The sequence below is a fragment of the Prionailurus viverrinus genome, chromosome A2, assembly GCF_022837055.1.
Source record: "Prionailurus viverrinus isolate Anna chromosome A2, UM_Priviv_1.0, whole genome shotgun sequence".
NCBI lineage: Eukaryota > Metazoa > Chordata > Mammalia > Carnivora > Felidae > Prionailurus > Prionailurus viverrinus.
This window is the reverse complement of record NC_062562.1, coordinates 21,918,838-21,934,691: the sequence shown is the minus strand read 5'-3', so window position 1 is coordinate 21,934,691 and position 15,854 is coordinate 21,918,838. Positions and strand designations below refer to the sequence as shown.

Genomic DNA, 15,854 nt, shown 5'->3' with positions numbered 1-15,854 from the left:
CTGATCTCAGCCCAGGTCATGATGTCACGGTTCATGGGTTCAAGCCCCGGATCGGGCTCTGCACTCATAGTGCAGAGCTTGCTTGGGATTCTGTCTCTCCCTCTCTCTGCCCCTCCCCTGCTTGTGCTCGCTCTCTCTCTCTCTCAAAATAAAGAAATAAACTTATGGGGCGCCTGGGTGGCGCAGTCGGTTAAGCATCCGACTTCAGCCAGGTCACGATCTCGCGGTCCATGAGTTCGAGCCCCGCGTCGGGCTCTGGGCTGATGGCTCGGAGCCTGGAGCCTGTTTCCGATTCTGTGTCTCCCTCTCTCTGCCCCTCCCCCGTTCATGCTCTCTCTCTGTCCCAAAAATAAACGTTGAAAAAAAAAAAAAGTGTATTAAAAAAAAAAAAAGAAACTTAAAAAAAAAAAAAAAGACCAGCAGAAAGCACTGGCTCATCAATGACAAGGCACACAGCAGAAAAAAACCCATTCACTTCTCCAATTCACCTTTAGTGACAGCCCACTAGGTACAAACCAGGTCCTGCCCTTTGGCTACAGACTGTGCCCCTTAGAGACCAGAGAGGATGCGCCACCCACTTGTCTCTCAATGTTGTGACTTGAAGAAGTTTAGAGCACTTCTGTGTGTTTACTAATCAAAACAAAGGTATAGAAAATATTAACAGAGTGGCACTTGGAAATACTTGCAAAGACAAAATGTTAATGTTGGATGCTTGAAGCATGGTAAATGATGGGTCTAACGAATTGATTAAATCAGCCAGAGTCTTCTGGAATATGAGAATTTCCCCACAAGAATTGTTAAATTCTAGTTTCCTTCCTGCCAGAGGCACCTCATGTTTTTATGAGGCATTACAAGATGCTCCAAGGCACCATTCCAATAAGCTTGAACTCCAGGGTCCAAGGGATCTCAGTAAATACCTTTATCTCACCATTTCCATTTAAAATCCCAAGGCTCAGAGCATTCCCAGCAAGGAAGGGTTGACCCAGTGGGCAGACCAGCCACTCATCTGATTCTTGGGGCCCCACTTCTTCTGGCATTTTGCTACTGAATGGACTCTGTCAACAGCAGGTGCCACAGAGGGACCCAAAGTCAGAGGCATCAAAGGCTTAAGGTTCCCCCCACCCCTCTCCCTCTCAGACACCAAGATAAATAAATATCCCCACACGTGATTTCATTTTTACTTCTATCCTAATGTCTTCTGCCATTAATATACAGTCCTCATTTCTATCTTTCCCCATCATTAGAGGAAAACCTGACAACTGTATGCCATTTGACTCTGTAGCTAGTGGTGTAAATCAAGACTGGTGATTCCGTATCCAATCCCTGCACTTGGCCACATGATAGAAGCAGCCACCCCCTAGAATTAGCATCATATCTCCAGGAATTCCTTAATTCAGCCTACATCGCCTGAGCAGTGCAAGGAGGACAGGAACTATCCTTAAGGCAAGGGCCACAGAGGAGAGAGGAACACTGTTATCTTCCACAAGCAGACTCTGATGGAGACATCCATTAATGGAACAATAAACTGTGACCCAGGAAAAAGACCAAGGGAGCAATTGTTCCTGTATTATTGATGTTCCCCGGGGCTTGGGCTGGGGGTGGGGCTTTAACGGCCCAAATCCACGTAAATAGCCACACTAACATTATAGAAATACACTAATTAATACAGTCAGAGAGGGCCTGAAGAAAAGAGGTTTCATCATTTCTATTGAAACAATCCCATTAACAACCTTTCAAAAGGGTGAAAAATAAGGTTTTTAGGAAGCAAATGGCTTGAGCATTTTCCTAAAGGAAATGTGACCCGGTTTCAGAGACCAAGGGCCACACGTAGATGCATGTGTTAGTCCTCGGCCCTCTTCCCGACCAAGAAAGCAGGTCATCTGGAAGCTCCACAAGGAACGACTGACAAGTGGATAGTCTCACCTTAGATCAACAACATCCCCAGTACATGCACAGGTTACAGGCTGTTTGTGAGGAAGCATGGAGACATGAGTGGTGAAGCTGCAAGAAGGGGTAAGGACGCACCCTGGAGGGCTTCCCGATCCCAGCACCTGCTCTAATGGCATCGCACATCATCTCATTAACCCAAGTAGAACCTCCCCTGAGGAGGGCACTGTCATCATCCTCCTCACTTCACAGATGAGGACACTGAGCCTGGGGCCAGATACTGACCCCTCCCACCGCCCACACCTACCTGAGCACAGAACAGACTCGGAGCTGTAACCTGGCCTGTCTGGGCATTATTTGTAAGGGGGTTTTCCCATTCCCTGAGCCTTAAAAATGTAAGACTCCTCCATGGGGCACCTGGGTGGCTCAATCAGTTAAGCGTCCAATTCTTGGTTTTGGCTCAAGTCATGATCTCACAGTTTGTCAGTTTGAGCCCCGGGTAGGGCTCTGTGCTGACAGTGTGGGCCTGCTTGGGAGTCTCTCTCTCTCTCCCTGCCCCTCCCCCACTCACTCTGTCTCTCCCCAAAATAATAAATAAATAAATAAGGTTAAAAAATTTCTTTAATGAAAGACTCCTCAAAGAGTCTGAGGGGGGCGCCTGGGTGGCGCAGTCGGTTAAGCGTCCGACTTCAGCCAGGTCACAATCTCGCGGTCCGTGAGTTCGAGCCCCGCGTCGGGCTCTGGGCTGATGGCTCAGAGCCTGGAGCCTGTTTCCGATTCTTATCTCCCTCTCTCTCTGCCCCTCCCCTGTTCATGCTCTGTCTCTCTCTGTCCCAAAAATAAATAAACGTTGAAAAAAAAAAATTTAAAAAAAAAAAAAAAAGAGTCTGAGGGACACCTTGGCAAGACAGAGGTGAGTGACCCCAAGACTTCTGTAGTGTTCACTGCGGTCCTCCTAGCTAAATAAGTTCATCTGGCTTCAATGTGCCTTTGCTTCACTGTGCACCTCACCTCCATTTTTTAACAAATACAATGCCTAAAAACCTACAATGTAAAAAAAAAAAAAAACAGAAAAAAGTGAAGTAATTTACATCTTATAAATACATTTTCATTAAATGATTTGTGAGTATCTTTTTTTAAATAACAGGTTCCCTTCCGTTAATTAGGCTTTAATTCATAGATGACTTATCAGCTGCAGTAGAGAAGCTAATGGCAGGGAAAGTTAAAACTAAAGAATTGAGTCACTGTCAACTAAGACAGCAATTAAGAACACCTAGACAATAGGAGGAAAGTATTCCATTTGTGAAAAACAAAGGGGTCTGAGTTTTGCATAGAAATTGAAGGAATATGTGTAGTATAGAGCAGGTTATGGGGTTCAGGGGTACGGTTCTGAAGTGCTGGTCACCTGCGCTTCTGGGAGGATGCAGAACAGAGAGGAACTGGCCGTCCAGAGGGCACAAGGGCATTCAGAAAACCTCTCCTTCTAAAAATGGCATCCTGTTTTGCACATTAGGTGGGCAGAAGCTTGCTAGCACACAATCCTGGCAAGACTATAGGGAAACATGGTATCATTCGTGGTTGCTGGGGCACAAACTGACACCACCTCCCTCGGGGTTAAATTCGCAAGACTTTATCAACATCACCAATGCATAGAGCCTTCTTCCCTACACAACCACTTCTAACCTGAAATAAAGGTGCCACACGTGAAATTATGCTTGTGCAAGGTATTCACAGTAGCATGTGTGGGTGACAGCAGAAGGCAGGTCTCTCAAAGACACCTGGTTAAAACCATAATGACCCACTCATGCAATGTCCTACTGTGCAGCTGTAAAAAGAACTGAAGAAGTATTTGTGCTCTAATATGGGAAGACCTTCAAAATGCATTCTTAAATGGAAAAAAAAACAGAGCTGAGAGCAATATATGTAATGTGCCATAATTTATGTAAAGGAGAGAGAAACAAGAATAGATACTTGCAGTGGCTTGTATATGCATAAACATAGATCTAGAAGAATAAATTAATATGAGTTATTACCTGTTTGGCTAGGGAGTAAGAACAGGGCACATGGAAAACAGGTGAGAAATAAACTTTTTCTGTGTTCTTTTATACTTTGTTGATGCTTTAATCAAATGCATTGCCTATTTTAAACCCTGACTGAGCGGTGCCTGGGTGGCTCAGTTGGTTACACGTCTGGCTTCAGCTCTGGTCATGATCTCACAGCCCAGGGGTTCGAGCCCCACATCAGGCTCTGCGCTGGTGTGGAGCCTGCTTGGGATTCTCGCTCTCTCTCTGCCCCTCCCCTGCTCATGCTCACTCTCTCTCTCTTGAGATAAATAAACTTTTTAAAAAAATATATTGAGTGATACTCAATAATCCCTTCCCATCATTATATACCCATTTCTATTAACATATCCCTTCTTTAAATCATCAGTCCCCCTTCTCAGGATACAGCCTATCAGTCATTTACACACTATCAAGAACTACTGGAATTCACTACCTCTCTCTTATGCCTGACTTATAGCCTCAGCAAAGGTTAGAAGATATGAGGGTAAACTTGGAAGGGAAAGCTTCAGGGAGCAGGCCAACTTGGGAGAAGGGTACATAAGGAAACAATGGACAACAGAAGGCCTTGACAACAGAAACCTGGTGGGTTTACTATATCCTCCCCCAGAGGCTTTCATGAATTGGCTGTGAGTCCCACATGGTATCATTCCAGGACATGATGAGGTACATTTCACCGTCTTTTCATGTCCATTATCTCATCTACTCTCCCAAAACCCAATTCATATCTGATGATGAGGAAACAGGGTCTACAGAAGTCCTGTCCTTATCAAGTTGACAAACCCATATAATAAACACAGATCTTTTTTCTTAGGCAAATTTAAGCTATCTTACATCATGAGCTACATATTTTTGCACGGTAGATAAACAGATTTTTAAACTATATTTGTGAGTTTTCCTATAAAGAAATACACTAGGTCCTTTTATTACCTAGGAAACAACAGGTGTTTAGTTAACCTTACAGACTATTTTTTTTTAAGTTACCTCATTGTTAAGAAAAAAAAACTAGAAGTTATTTCTCAACATCCTAATCTTACATGATGGAAAAGTCAGGGGCTGAGAAGCTGGGTCACAAGTGTCACCTCCAGCCTTCCCTGTATGAGGGACCCCTAATCTTCCTTACCTCTCTACTTTTTCCAGATCACTTATCACCTGTTAACAAACTTTATGTTTTTCTTATTTATTGTCCATCTTCCCCTCACTAGGGTATAAGCCCTACCCAGGGCATGGATATTCTTTCCTATTCACTGATGGATCCTAAGGGCCTAGAATAGTACATGGTGTATAGTAGGTGCTCAATAAATACTTGCTAACTATATCACAAAATCAATGATCAAAAGTCCCCACTGGGTAAAAGATACACACGTGCATCATTTACCTCGAAAGGGTCCCTGATTTTTCAAACAGACGTAGATATCTCATAGCGTAATGGAGGCAAGAAGACCACGGAAAACTTACACAACAAAATAATAAAAAGTTTAAGATCAGAAGTGCTTAGAGAAAGTGAACTCATACTTCAGGTTATCCTCTGGAGGGGTCTATTAAGGTACATTCCATTAATATAATCCATGGGACTGCCTGAGTCCAGGTTTTAAAAAGATCTTTGTTCTCAGAACAGACGATCCGATGAGAGATTCTACCATTACTAACTAAAGCTCCTGTCTTCCTTCCATCAGAGTTAAAAGCCTTTCACATTACGCTTTCTTTAAATAAAGTTGTAAAGGAGCATACATTGGAACAGAACGCTGGAAATGTAATTTAATGGGTGAACTCCCTTCAGCCTCATTCGGTACAGAATGGATACAGGAATAATTACTTCTGACCTCTATTTTCATTAGTTAAAAGTTCTGTGGAAAGTTCTCTCACATCCCCTGAGATGCAGCCCCAGTCTGAGCTTTAGTCTGCAGTGAGATCACCAGGTACAAACAAAGGGACGGGCGGGTGATGTGTGATGGACAACTGACCTTATTAAAGGGCTTGTAAAGGGCCAAAATTATCTCCAGTCTTCTCTTGCTGCAGCCTCAGGGGTTGCCAATTATTTCAATGCATATCTTGAAATTCTCTAAAAAGTGTGTGAGCCCTCAGTCCAAGATGGTAAGCCCAATATACATGGAAACTTCCCTCCCCACTTCATTCTCTACACCAAATATACTGGGATATTTGGGAGGGGGGGGGGGGGCTTATAGTAATTACCATCCACGCAGTGATGCTCTTAAACAAGGAAGGGAAATCTGTATAGACCATAATTGGATATGCCTCTCCAAAATGAAAGAAGGGAGGAGCCCACTGGAGGAGCCCCAAATGCTACTCGCTACCAAAAGCAGAGATGCTGGTGGAGTGACAGGGGAGGAACACCAGCAAGCCCACTCTAGGACCAGGACCAGATACTCCCTCCCTGGTGAAAGTGGGCACGGGGGGAGGGGGAGGGGCCACCCAAGTTCCCGGTCGGCACTGCAGGCTAACAGGGCCAGGTGGGGGCCATTCAGGGACCAACAAAGCTGACCCTTCCTTCCTAAGCCATTTAAGTAAGCTTGTTGGGGAGCAAGAGTTCCCCGGAGGACCCTTGAGGCAGACCAACATCTTGAAAGGCAGTTGGTCAACAAGACCAACCAACTAAAGAAGTTCCAGAACACAGTCAGCACTCAGACTTTTTTAGAAAAAAAGTAGAGGAAATGCATCACCAAATCAAGTCAATAACACTGAGCTACCCCAACTTCAAAAGGGGCTGTGAATCACTGGGCTGGAGGGACAGGGGACATGAGAAGCAGGATTCATACTAAGGCAGTCACTCAGCCAGCTGGACTATAGATCACTTTTCTGCATACTAGATAAGTGTCACGGGTACAGATGTAACCCAGGAAAGTTAATCCAAAGTAATCTTGTGGAAATGCTTTCTGTCGGGGGCTCCATCTCACAGCTCTCATGATGAGGCTACAGAGGGGAGATCTGTCACTTTCCCTTCATGCCATCAGCACTTTCCCTCCCTCTCTAGTGACCACACTCCATGGCCCACTCCCCATACGGTGCAACGTGCAGAGCCTCGTCCCTGACATTCCTGAGGTAACTCAGACAAATGCAAGTTTCTCCTCTCTGCTGGCCTGGAAGACTGCCACCAGGAATCTTATACCAACTTCCATTCATCCAGAAAGGCTGGCAGTGGGTTTGTGCACGGGAGAGAAATGCATTGTTCCAAGCTTCAGACACAGTATGGAAACGAATGTAAGAATTCATCCAAAAGAAATTTTTAAACACGGCCTAAATTTGTTCACGGTGCTGTTTCTTTTTAAATAAATGATTAAAATGCAAGGAGAGGACTGATCAGGATACAGTACTGCCAGATGATGAGCAAGCCCTGCTCTCTCACTTGCTGGGTGTGTGACTTTGGCAAATGGCAATGCTTCTGAACTTCACTTTCCTGGTGAGGAAGAGAGATCTTAGAACACATCTCCCAGGATTAGTGAGATAGTGCATGTACATGGTTTAATACATCGTTAAAGTGTTATAGTGAGAGCTCAGCACATAACAGCTCTCAATGGGAGACAGCGCCTAGAGGCTTAGTTAAACCTGTTCTTCCTACGAAATCAAGAGAACTACATTTCCCAGCCTCTTCTGCGGTGAAGTCAGTGCCGTGTGACCAGATTCTGGGCCACTGAATGGAAGCACAAGTGATATACATCATGTTCTGGCCTGGCCCCTAAAACATACTCTTCTACCCTGTGTCTAGCCCTGTTTGTCCACAGCTGGCCTATAGAGTGAGTCCTGCTGAGGGTTCCAGTAGGAAGCAGTGGAGCCACCAGATGAGAGAAGCCTAGGTCCCCAAGTCACTCCTTGCAAACACTGACCATGAACACACTACTGACTGCTAAACCAAGGAATATGCCACTATCACATTTCCTCTCTCATGGACCTTTGTTTCTCCTAGTGTTAATAGCTGTCTTATATTTTCATTTGCTGATTCTTTTGCTCCTATCACATCACATGATCTACCAGCCTCCTTTCCTTTTTCTTTTGGAGACTCCACTCTGGTTCCCTCATTCTTTCTACTCCAGCCAAAATGGAGTCTCCAGCTCATCATGCTGAAGCTTCCTGGGCCCTACAATGGATTGAATGTCCACTAGATTGCCATCGTCCAGTTGATAAAGAAGAAAAAGGATAAGCTTATGCTCCAGTCATTTCTGAGTATTATTACTCTACCCTTGTTCTTGATAAGAGTTTATTAGAGCACAGAAACCTAGATTGGAAGTTATATTTCTGGTAGATTATCTACTAGCTGCCACTGTTACTGTTGAGAAGTTTGGATGCCAATCAGATTCTGGATTCTTTCCCCGGAAACTTTAGAACTGTCTTTCTATCCCTGGTGTTTCAACCCTCACTCCAACATGCCTTCGTATAGCTCCCTAACTATTACTTTCCCCTATTATGCTAGGTGAGATTTTTCCCATCTTGAGACTCCTGTCTTCAGTTCTGGAAAACTCTTTTATATCTGTGATAATTTCTTCCCTTCTTTTTTTTTTTTGTGCGAGAGAGAGTGTGAGCCAGGGAGGGGCAGGGGGGGGGGGCTGCTCTGTGCTGACAGCAGCAAGCCCGATGTGGGGTTTGAACGGCCCATGAACCATGAGATCATGACCTGAGCCTAAGTCAGATGCTCAACCAACAGCCACCCAGGCAGCTCCCTCCCCTCTCTTCACTGTGGGGCTATGGTTAGTCAGATGTTATATCACCTAGATCAGTATCTTGACTTTCTATTCTTTTCTTACCTGTTTCTATATCTTTGCCATTTTTGTCTACTTAAAGGCAATGTTCCTAATTTTATCTTCCAAACCATCTATTGAATTTTTTATTTTGGCTATCACTTTTCATTTCCAAGTATTTTTTCCTTTTTCTTCATATTCTTTTATAGCTTCCCACTCTTTGTTATCCTCAATATATTCTTCTATCCTTGATAAATTTTTTAAATGTTTTCTTGTCTTCCATCTCTGCGTTTCTCCAGTATTTCTTTTTTTCTGGTTGTGTGTCGTCTCTCTTTCATGTCAGTGGTTTTCTTTAACTCTGGTTATCCTTGGATGTCTATCCATAAAGAACTGGGCCCCCAAAGTTGGCTAGAAGCTCTGTGTGTGTGTCAGCTGCTGGGTTTCTTTAGGGTCAGTCTTTTCACCAGAAAACAATTCTCCCACCTTCTACCTGGTGAGCTCATTCTCTGCACTTAACATATACTCTCTCCTAGGCCTGGCTTAATGGTATAATTTCCTATCCAAACAGAGACTCCTCAGAGAATAAAGTCTGGGGCAAGAGAAGGGACACTATTAATAACTACAATTGATAACTATTCATAACTACTGTGACATCAGGCATAGACTGGGACTGTCCTGGGACACCTGGTCTTCTTATCTGTATCTCTTTTCCCATTTCCAGTTGCCTTCTAGGAACTGAGGAATCAACAGAACTCTCACCTTGTACATATTTTTTTCAACAAAAGTGAATCCATGTGCTCGCTGGATAATTAAAATATGTGTTCTGATTAAGTGTTCTGATTAACAGACCACCTGCACTTTTCTCCTCTTCCTGAAACCACATTAAAAGACACTAAAGGAATAAAGTGGGTATATAAACTCACAGCATAAGGAATGGGGAGGGGACTAGAGCAAACAACATTCATGTATTTTAGAAGATGGCATGGTAACTTGGGATTAGGGCTGGATTCCTCCACTCTGTTAACTGGCTGCAGCATGATGGGGCCAGCTGATCCTGCAGAACCTCGGGCAGATTTAAGACACAGAGGTGCCCTGTTTTCTAGGAGCCAGAGATAAAGTGCAGAGTGAAAAAGGACAATTGGTTGAAAGCCTAGCTGCAGGGCAGTTGGACCCCAGGTCCTTTCTCCCCCATGCCCAACCATGTGACCCTCCTTTCTCCTTCTGCATCCTGGGGGTTGAAAGTCTCAGGCCTAGGGTTGCCAAAAAAGACACAGGATGTCTAGTTAAATTTGAATTTCAGATAAACAACAAAAAGGTTTTAGGCAAACGATGTCCCAAATTCTGTGTAAGACGTGTGTATACCAAAAATTGTTTTTTATCGAAATTCAAATTTAACTGAGAGTACCATATTTTTATTTGTTAAATCTGACAACCATACTAATAACCAGATAACTGGCAGGAACAAGGCCTGGAATTCATAGCGTTCTGATGTCCATTCAGTGTGGTCTTCTGAACCTTGTATCTTCAGGGGGTCAGGAGAAGCTGAGACAAGTTCTGTGTTTTTATACCTGACTCGTTCACCTTTTTAACTCTATCTGAGTTCTTTTAAAGAATGGAACCCAGTTTCTCTGTTGTCGACTCCATTTTTCCTTTTACGATTTCTTCTACTGCTTTTATTCTGAAATCAAATATACATTTCACTAGATGATGTTCTGGCTTCTCTCAATAGTTTCATTTCTTACATTTACACTTCCTTAATCTATCTAGAGCTTATCTGGAGTTCAATTATAACATGAGGTTCAAACTCAAATCTTTTACCAAATAGTTAACCAGCTATAGACTATTTATTAAATAATCTTACATTTTCCTAGTGATCACAGGCCACCTTTACATTTACTGAACACAAATATGAGCGTTGGTTTCTAAGCCAAATGCTTCGTGCTATCAATCTATGATTCTTGAGCCAATAATACACCCCTTTGGTTAGTTTCAAACACTTCAGTAATATTCTTCAGCATCAAATAAGTCAAGCTTCCTCATCATTGCCTGAAATGTTCAAAATTTATGCATTCTCACCTTAATACTCAGCACTTCCCAAAATAAATATATGATAATTACATGTGTGATTTTAAATTTTCTATTAGCCATATTAAAAAAAATTTTTAAGTGTGATTAATTTTCAATAACATACCTGGTTTAACCCAACACATCCCAAATATTATCAACATATAATCAGTACTTTTAAATTATGAGGTATATCACATTCTTTTTGTTGTGTTACCTTTTCAAAATCCAAGATTTATTTCACATTTATACAGTTTCTCAATGGACACCAGCCATATTTCAAGTTCTCTGTAGCTAAAGGTGGCCCAGTGGCTATCAAATCAGACTGTGCTGTTCTAAGTAAACCACAGAATCATTTTAGCAAGTTGGGTCTCCCACAATACAATAATAATTTTGAACTATCAATGAAGAAAAAGATTTTCAAAATCTTGGAATCTCAACCAGAAAATATTCCTATTTTCCTAAGCACTTGCCTAAAATGGGAAAAAATCAACAATGTCTACGGGGCAATATAATCTCATGGCTACTGGACCCTAAGTAACACAATGATGTGAAATATAACACCCAGGAACTGTTCTCCCTACAGCATTATGCCTGCTCTAACAATTATGGCAGGAATGAGAAAATCACAAGTACATGCTAGAGATCTTTTACATTTTATTTTACCTGGTGCTTTCCTCCCAGCTGGATATCTGCCACAAAAGCTAGGAGATGAAATTGATATCACAGAGTAAAATCAGCTCAGCATTCTATGTTCAGAAACCCTCAGTGTATTCTATTTGGTGGTAAATTATTCAACTTCACAAATACTCTACTTATGTCTTTGCAATTAGTTTTCTCCTAGTCAGTATAATAATTTGAGGGGCTACAGCAACACAGACTTAATACAAAGCATTTTGTCCTAAATTACTCAAAACTAGAAATTATGTCTGCTCCATAATGAACAACTGCCCAACATGAGACCAATGTGAAATGCTTAGAGATGTTAGCACAAACCCTGTGGCAGGATGTTATGGTGGGAAAAGCCCAGGCATGGGAGCTGAGAGAGTAGGGGTGCAGGATGAACTTCCCACCCCATCCCCAATCGTGTGACTCACAACAAATCCCCTGCCTGAGTCTCAACTACATCAGCTACAAAGCAAGCTATCTGATCTGACTGGCATTTCCCACACTTCAGCTATTTATGTGCCAAGGTCATGATATATGCTCCATCCACGTACTTCCTATACCATGGGTCAGCATTTTCCTGTGAAGAGCTACATAGTAAATGTTTTCAACCTTGTAGGACAATTTCTGTTACAACTCAACTCTGTCTTCACTGAATGAAAGCAGCCATAAACAAAATATAAACAGTAAGAGAGACTGTGTTCCAATAAAACTTTATAAAAAACAGGCAGCAGGCTAGATTCTGTCCTCAGGTCATAGTTTTCTGACCCTCTGTCCTCTACTAGTATTTACCTAATATTTTTATTTTAAGATTGATTCACTTTATTGATGTCAATATCACAAGTGGAATAGCAGTATCATGTACCATAAAATAGAGCATATTCAGGGAAACAACTAAATAGTAAATTTTTTTAACTATCACATGCCACCTCAATCACTGCACTTTGAGATACTGCACTTTGAGAAATGCTGCTTTTAATGACAGTTAAGAGCCTCTGAAGAGCCAAGCTTCTTTGATGTTCTCCTTTAAGATTCTTTCATCCAAAAAAAGAAAGAAAGTAGGGGCGCCTGAGTGGCTCAGTTGGTTAAGTGATCGAGTATTGATTTTGGCTCAGGTCATGATCTCACGGTTAATGAGATCAAGCCCTACATCGGGCTCCATGCTGACAGCATGGACCCTGCTTGGGATTCTGTCCTCCCCACTCTCTCTCTCCCCTCCTCTGTTTCTCTCTCTCTCTCTCTCTCTCTCTCTCTCTCTCAAAATAAATAAGATAGACGTTTTTGAGAGAAAGTAAGAAAGTCTTCCTCTTTTAGAGATGTGCACTGAAATACTGAGACATAAAATGATGTTCTATATGAAAATTGCTTCAAAATATTACAGGGGGCAGAGAAGGGGAACACTAGGGTACAGATGAAACCAGACTTGGCCAAGAGTTGATAACTGTTATAAGTGGATGATTCTGTGTGTGTTTAAAGATGTCTATAATCTAAAAAAAAAAAAACAAAGAAAAAAAAAAAAACAAGAAAAATTCAAGAGTAGACCAAAATAGGGAATATAATCATTAGCCTGAGGAGGAGGTCAAGGATAAGGTAAAGAAGGAACAGAAAGGCTTAAAAGAGAGAAGAGAGGGGAAAACAAAAGGTAGGGAGATAGGAATGAGAGAAAAGCAATAAATTTCATTAAAGCCAATGGCCTTCTATTCCACAACAAACGTATGGAACCAAGCACTGAGGAGCCCCTAGCTATCACTTAGTACAGGAAAATCAGTGGAAGAACAAAGGCTTTGGTGAATGGCATCAACCAGACCTATGCACTCAGGGTCTACCTGCAGGGAGGCCTCTCTAAGTCTGGGCTGCACCTGAGGCCACCAGGCAAACCCAGAGCCAGGCAGCACCTGGGCCCGAAAGGCAAAACCACAGCCTTGAACTGACAGATATGAAAGGCTGAATTCCACTGTGCTCCCAAGCAGAGAGCCTTCCTTTTAAACAATGCCACATGAGGCTCAGTGCCACAGCAGGAGAACAAAGCCATTTAATGCGCTAGAAATGGGCCAGTTTAATTTCATTGTCCAAACGTACTGGAACTGAAGCATAAAAAGTGAGCAAATGGTATAAATTAGCAAGAAGAGCCCCACAGAGCGGCTGGCCCATCAATACTCTATTGAGGAAGCCTGGCCAGCAGCCTCCAGCTGGTTTACAGAAATACCCGGGGCCACAGGAAGCTAGAGGCTCTGGCCTCACACCAGGCCACAGGCCCTACTTGGTTCACATGAAGAGGGTTCAACACACATTAATATGCTCTTGGAAAGGCTACACCGCCGGCAAAGAGAGTCTTGCCTTTCCGACAACAGTGGGTTCAGGGCATCAGACCTCATGTGGTCCGACTGCTAGAGCCACAAGGAGCCTATTAGGATGGGGGCTCTTTCAGCTATTACAAAGACAAAGACACACAAAGAAGCACAAAGACAGTGATTCACCCTCTTTGTTATGCACAGGTAAAGAACAGAACCAGCCTTTCAGATCTTTTAGGTTAAAAAAAGAAAAGTCTGATAAGAAAGAGGCACCAATTTAGTTTCTCCTGTCTCTCTTTCCTTGGAACTTCACACATGCTGCTCTGACTTTCATCCTGAATGTGTCCAAAGATACACACAATATCACTTCACTAATCAAAGCCCAAACCCAAGATTCTCATCTCCTAAAGAAAGTGGTTCTCAAGAGAGTGTCTAACACCCCAAAGGCTAGACACTTTTAACTTCAGGTTGGAGACAGTGAGGAAATGGGAAAGGAGGTGTTCCAGACATGGCCCATCAAAGAAACCAAGGAATGGAGGAACGAATACGGAAAGGATGGGCTCAGTGATGCTCCTGTTCAGCCCCATTCCCTCGATGGCCCACACACACTCATGTGACAGTTCCTTCCAACAGTCTGTGGATCAAAGACCCTCACACATAGAAGCAATGCTGAAACTGCGAGATCCTCAACAAGTGTAAGACGGTATCATGACAACTTCCCACAAAAAACTGACACGCAGCTCAAGGAAGGAATTTTATCCTCAAGCTCATCCTCCTCACTTCCCCCAAGACATCAATGTACAACCAGGGGGTGGAAGATGGTACCTGAATGAATGAACGAAAAGAACTTCTGATAAGTTTTGAACTGGAAAAAATGCCGAAGGTAGATCCACACTGGAGTCTGGCATACCGTATTCTCTGGGAATTGAGGAAGGATGAGGACATGCGGCAGATGGCGTCAGCATCCTGTAGATGCTCAAGGAACCACCACCGGGGCCAGGGGACTTGGGCCACAGTGAGCATGTTTCCCACCAGGCCCACATTCAGTCTCTCCAGGACTTCACTAACACCATTCGCAGATCCCCTCTTCTGCCTTATGAGCTCATGAATGGAGACGAGGACAACCTGAGCTAGAATTGTTTTTCAAACTTGGTCCTTTGTATAATAAATTTTAAACCTGTTTACTAATATGTCCCACAATGGGTTTTATATAAACATTAGTGGGGAAAAGTGAAACACATTTTACATTGGATCTCATAAATAATGCAAAAGGTCTAATTTACCATAATCCACGCCTGGCATTTATCTTTCGTCGATAATGTATCGGGCACTTGTGTTATTCTCTATTGCAAGGCAACAGCACCTCATCTGTGTTTGGAATTTGGTAAATTCCGATGTCCCTGGAGCCCATGTGCAAAACTTGCCATCTGAGGACATTCACCTAGGCAAAGGCTGGAAATGTCATTATTTTCTATGCGAAATTAAGTGGGAAATTACTGAAAATGCAATTTAAATGAGGAGTTTTTTTCTGAGACATAAATATTCATAACTCGCAAACTGACAAAGCCCTGCAGATACCATAGGAACCACTTTATAAGAAGGGCTGATTCTTCCAGATTCCGTTTGTCAGTGACAAGATAATTTTCATAGCAACAAATTAACATCTCAAAGAGAACTGGGAGGGCAATGATGTGTAGGCAGGAGGCAAGCTGAGGTCTAGCGAAGGCATTCCAGGCTCGAGTTTTATTTTAACAACTTTCCTACCAGGATCCACCCATTTAGTGTCCTTGTGTCTGTCCTGGGAACTCACTGCCTTCCTACCCTTAAGAGGCCACATTATATATTCTTAATCTGATGAGACAAAAGACCTCCTGATTATTTATTAAAGTTTTTATTTTTTTATTTTGAGAGACAGAGAGAGCACAAATGGGAGAGGGGCAGAGAGAGAGGAAGAATCCCAAGCAGGCTCCAGGCTGTCAGCACAGATGCCGATATGGGGCTGGAACTCAAGAACCGTGAGATCATGACCTGAGCCGAAACCAAGAGTCAGACGCTTAACCGACTGAGCCACCCAGGCGCTCTGAAAGACCTCCTTTTTAAACAATCATTTTGTGATGCCTCCTCTACTACCATGAAATGAAATTCAGATAATACCAACATATAACATTTTTTTAAAATCACTAATATTCCTGACC

At 42.8% G+C, this 15,854-nt stretch overlaps 1 protein-coding gene across 1 annotated transcript in view; it reads right to left on the bottom strand.

The window, feature by feature from the left end:
* The window catches only part of CACNA2D3 (calcium voltage-gated channel auxiliary subunit alpha2delta 3), an 865,909-nt gene that overhangs the window by 773,201 nt on the left and 76,854 nt on the right, over positions 1-15,854 (bottom strand). The gene's annotated exons all lie outside the window — the stretch shown is intronic.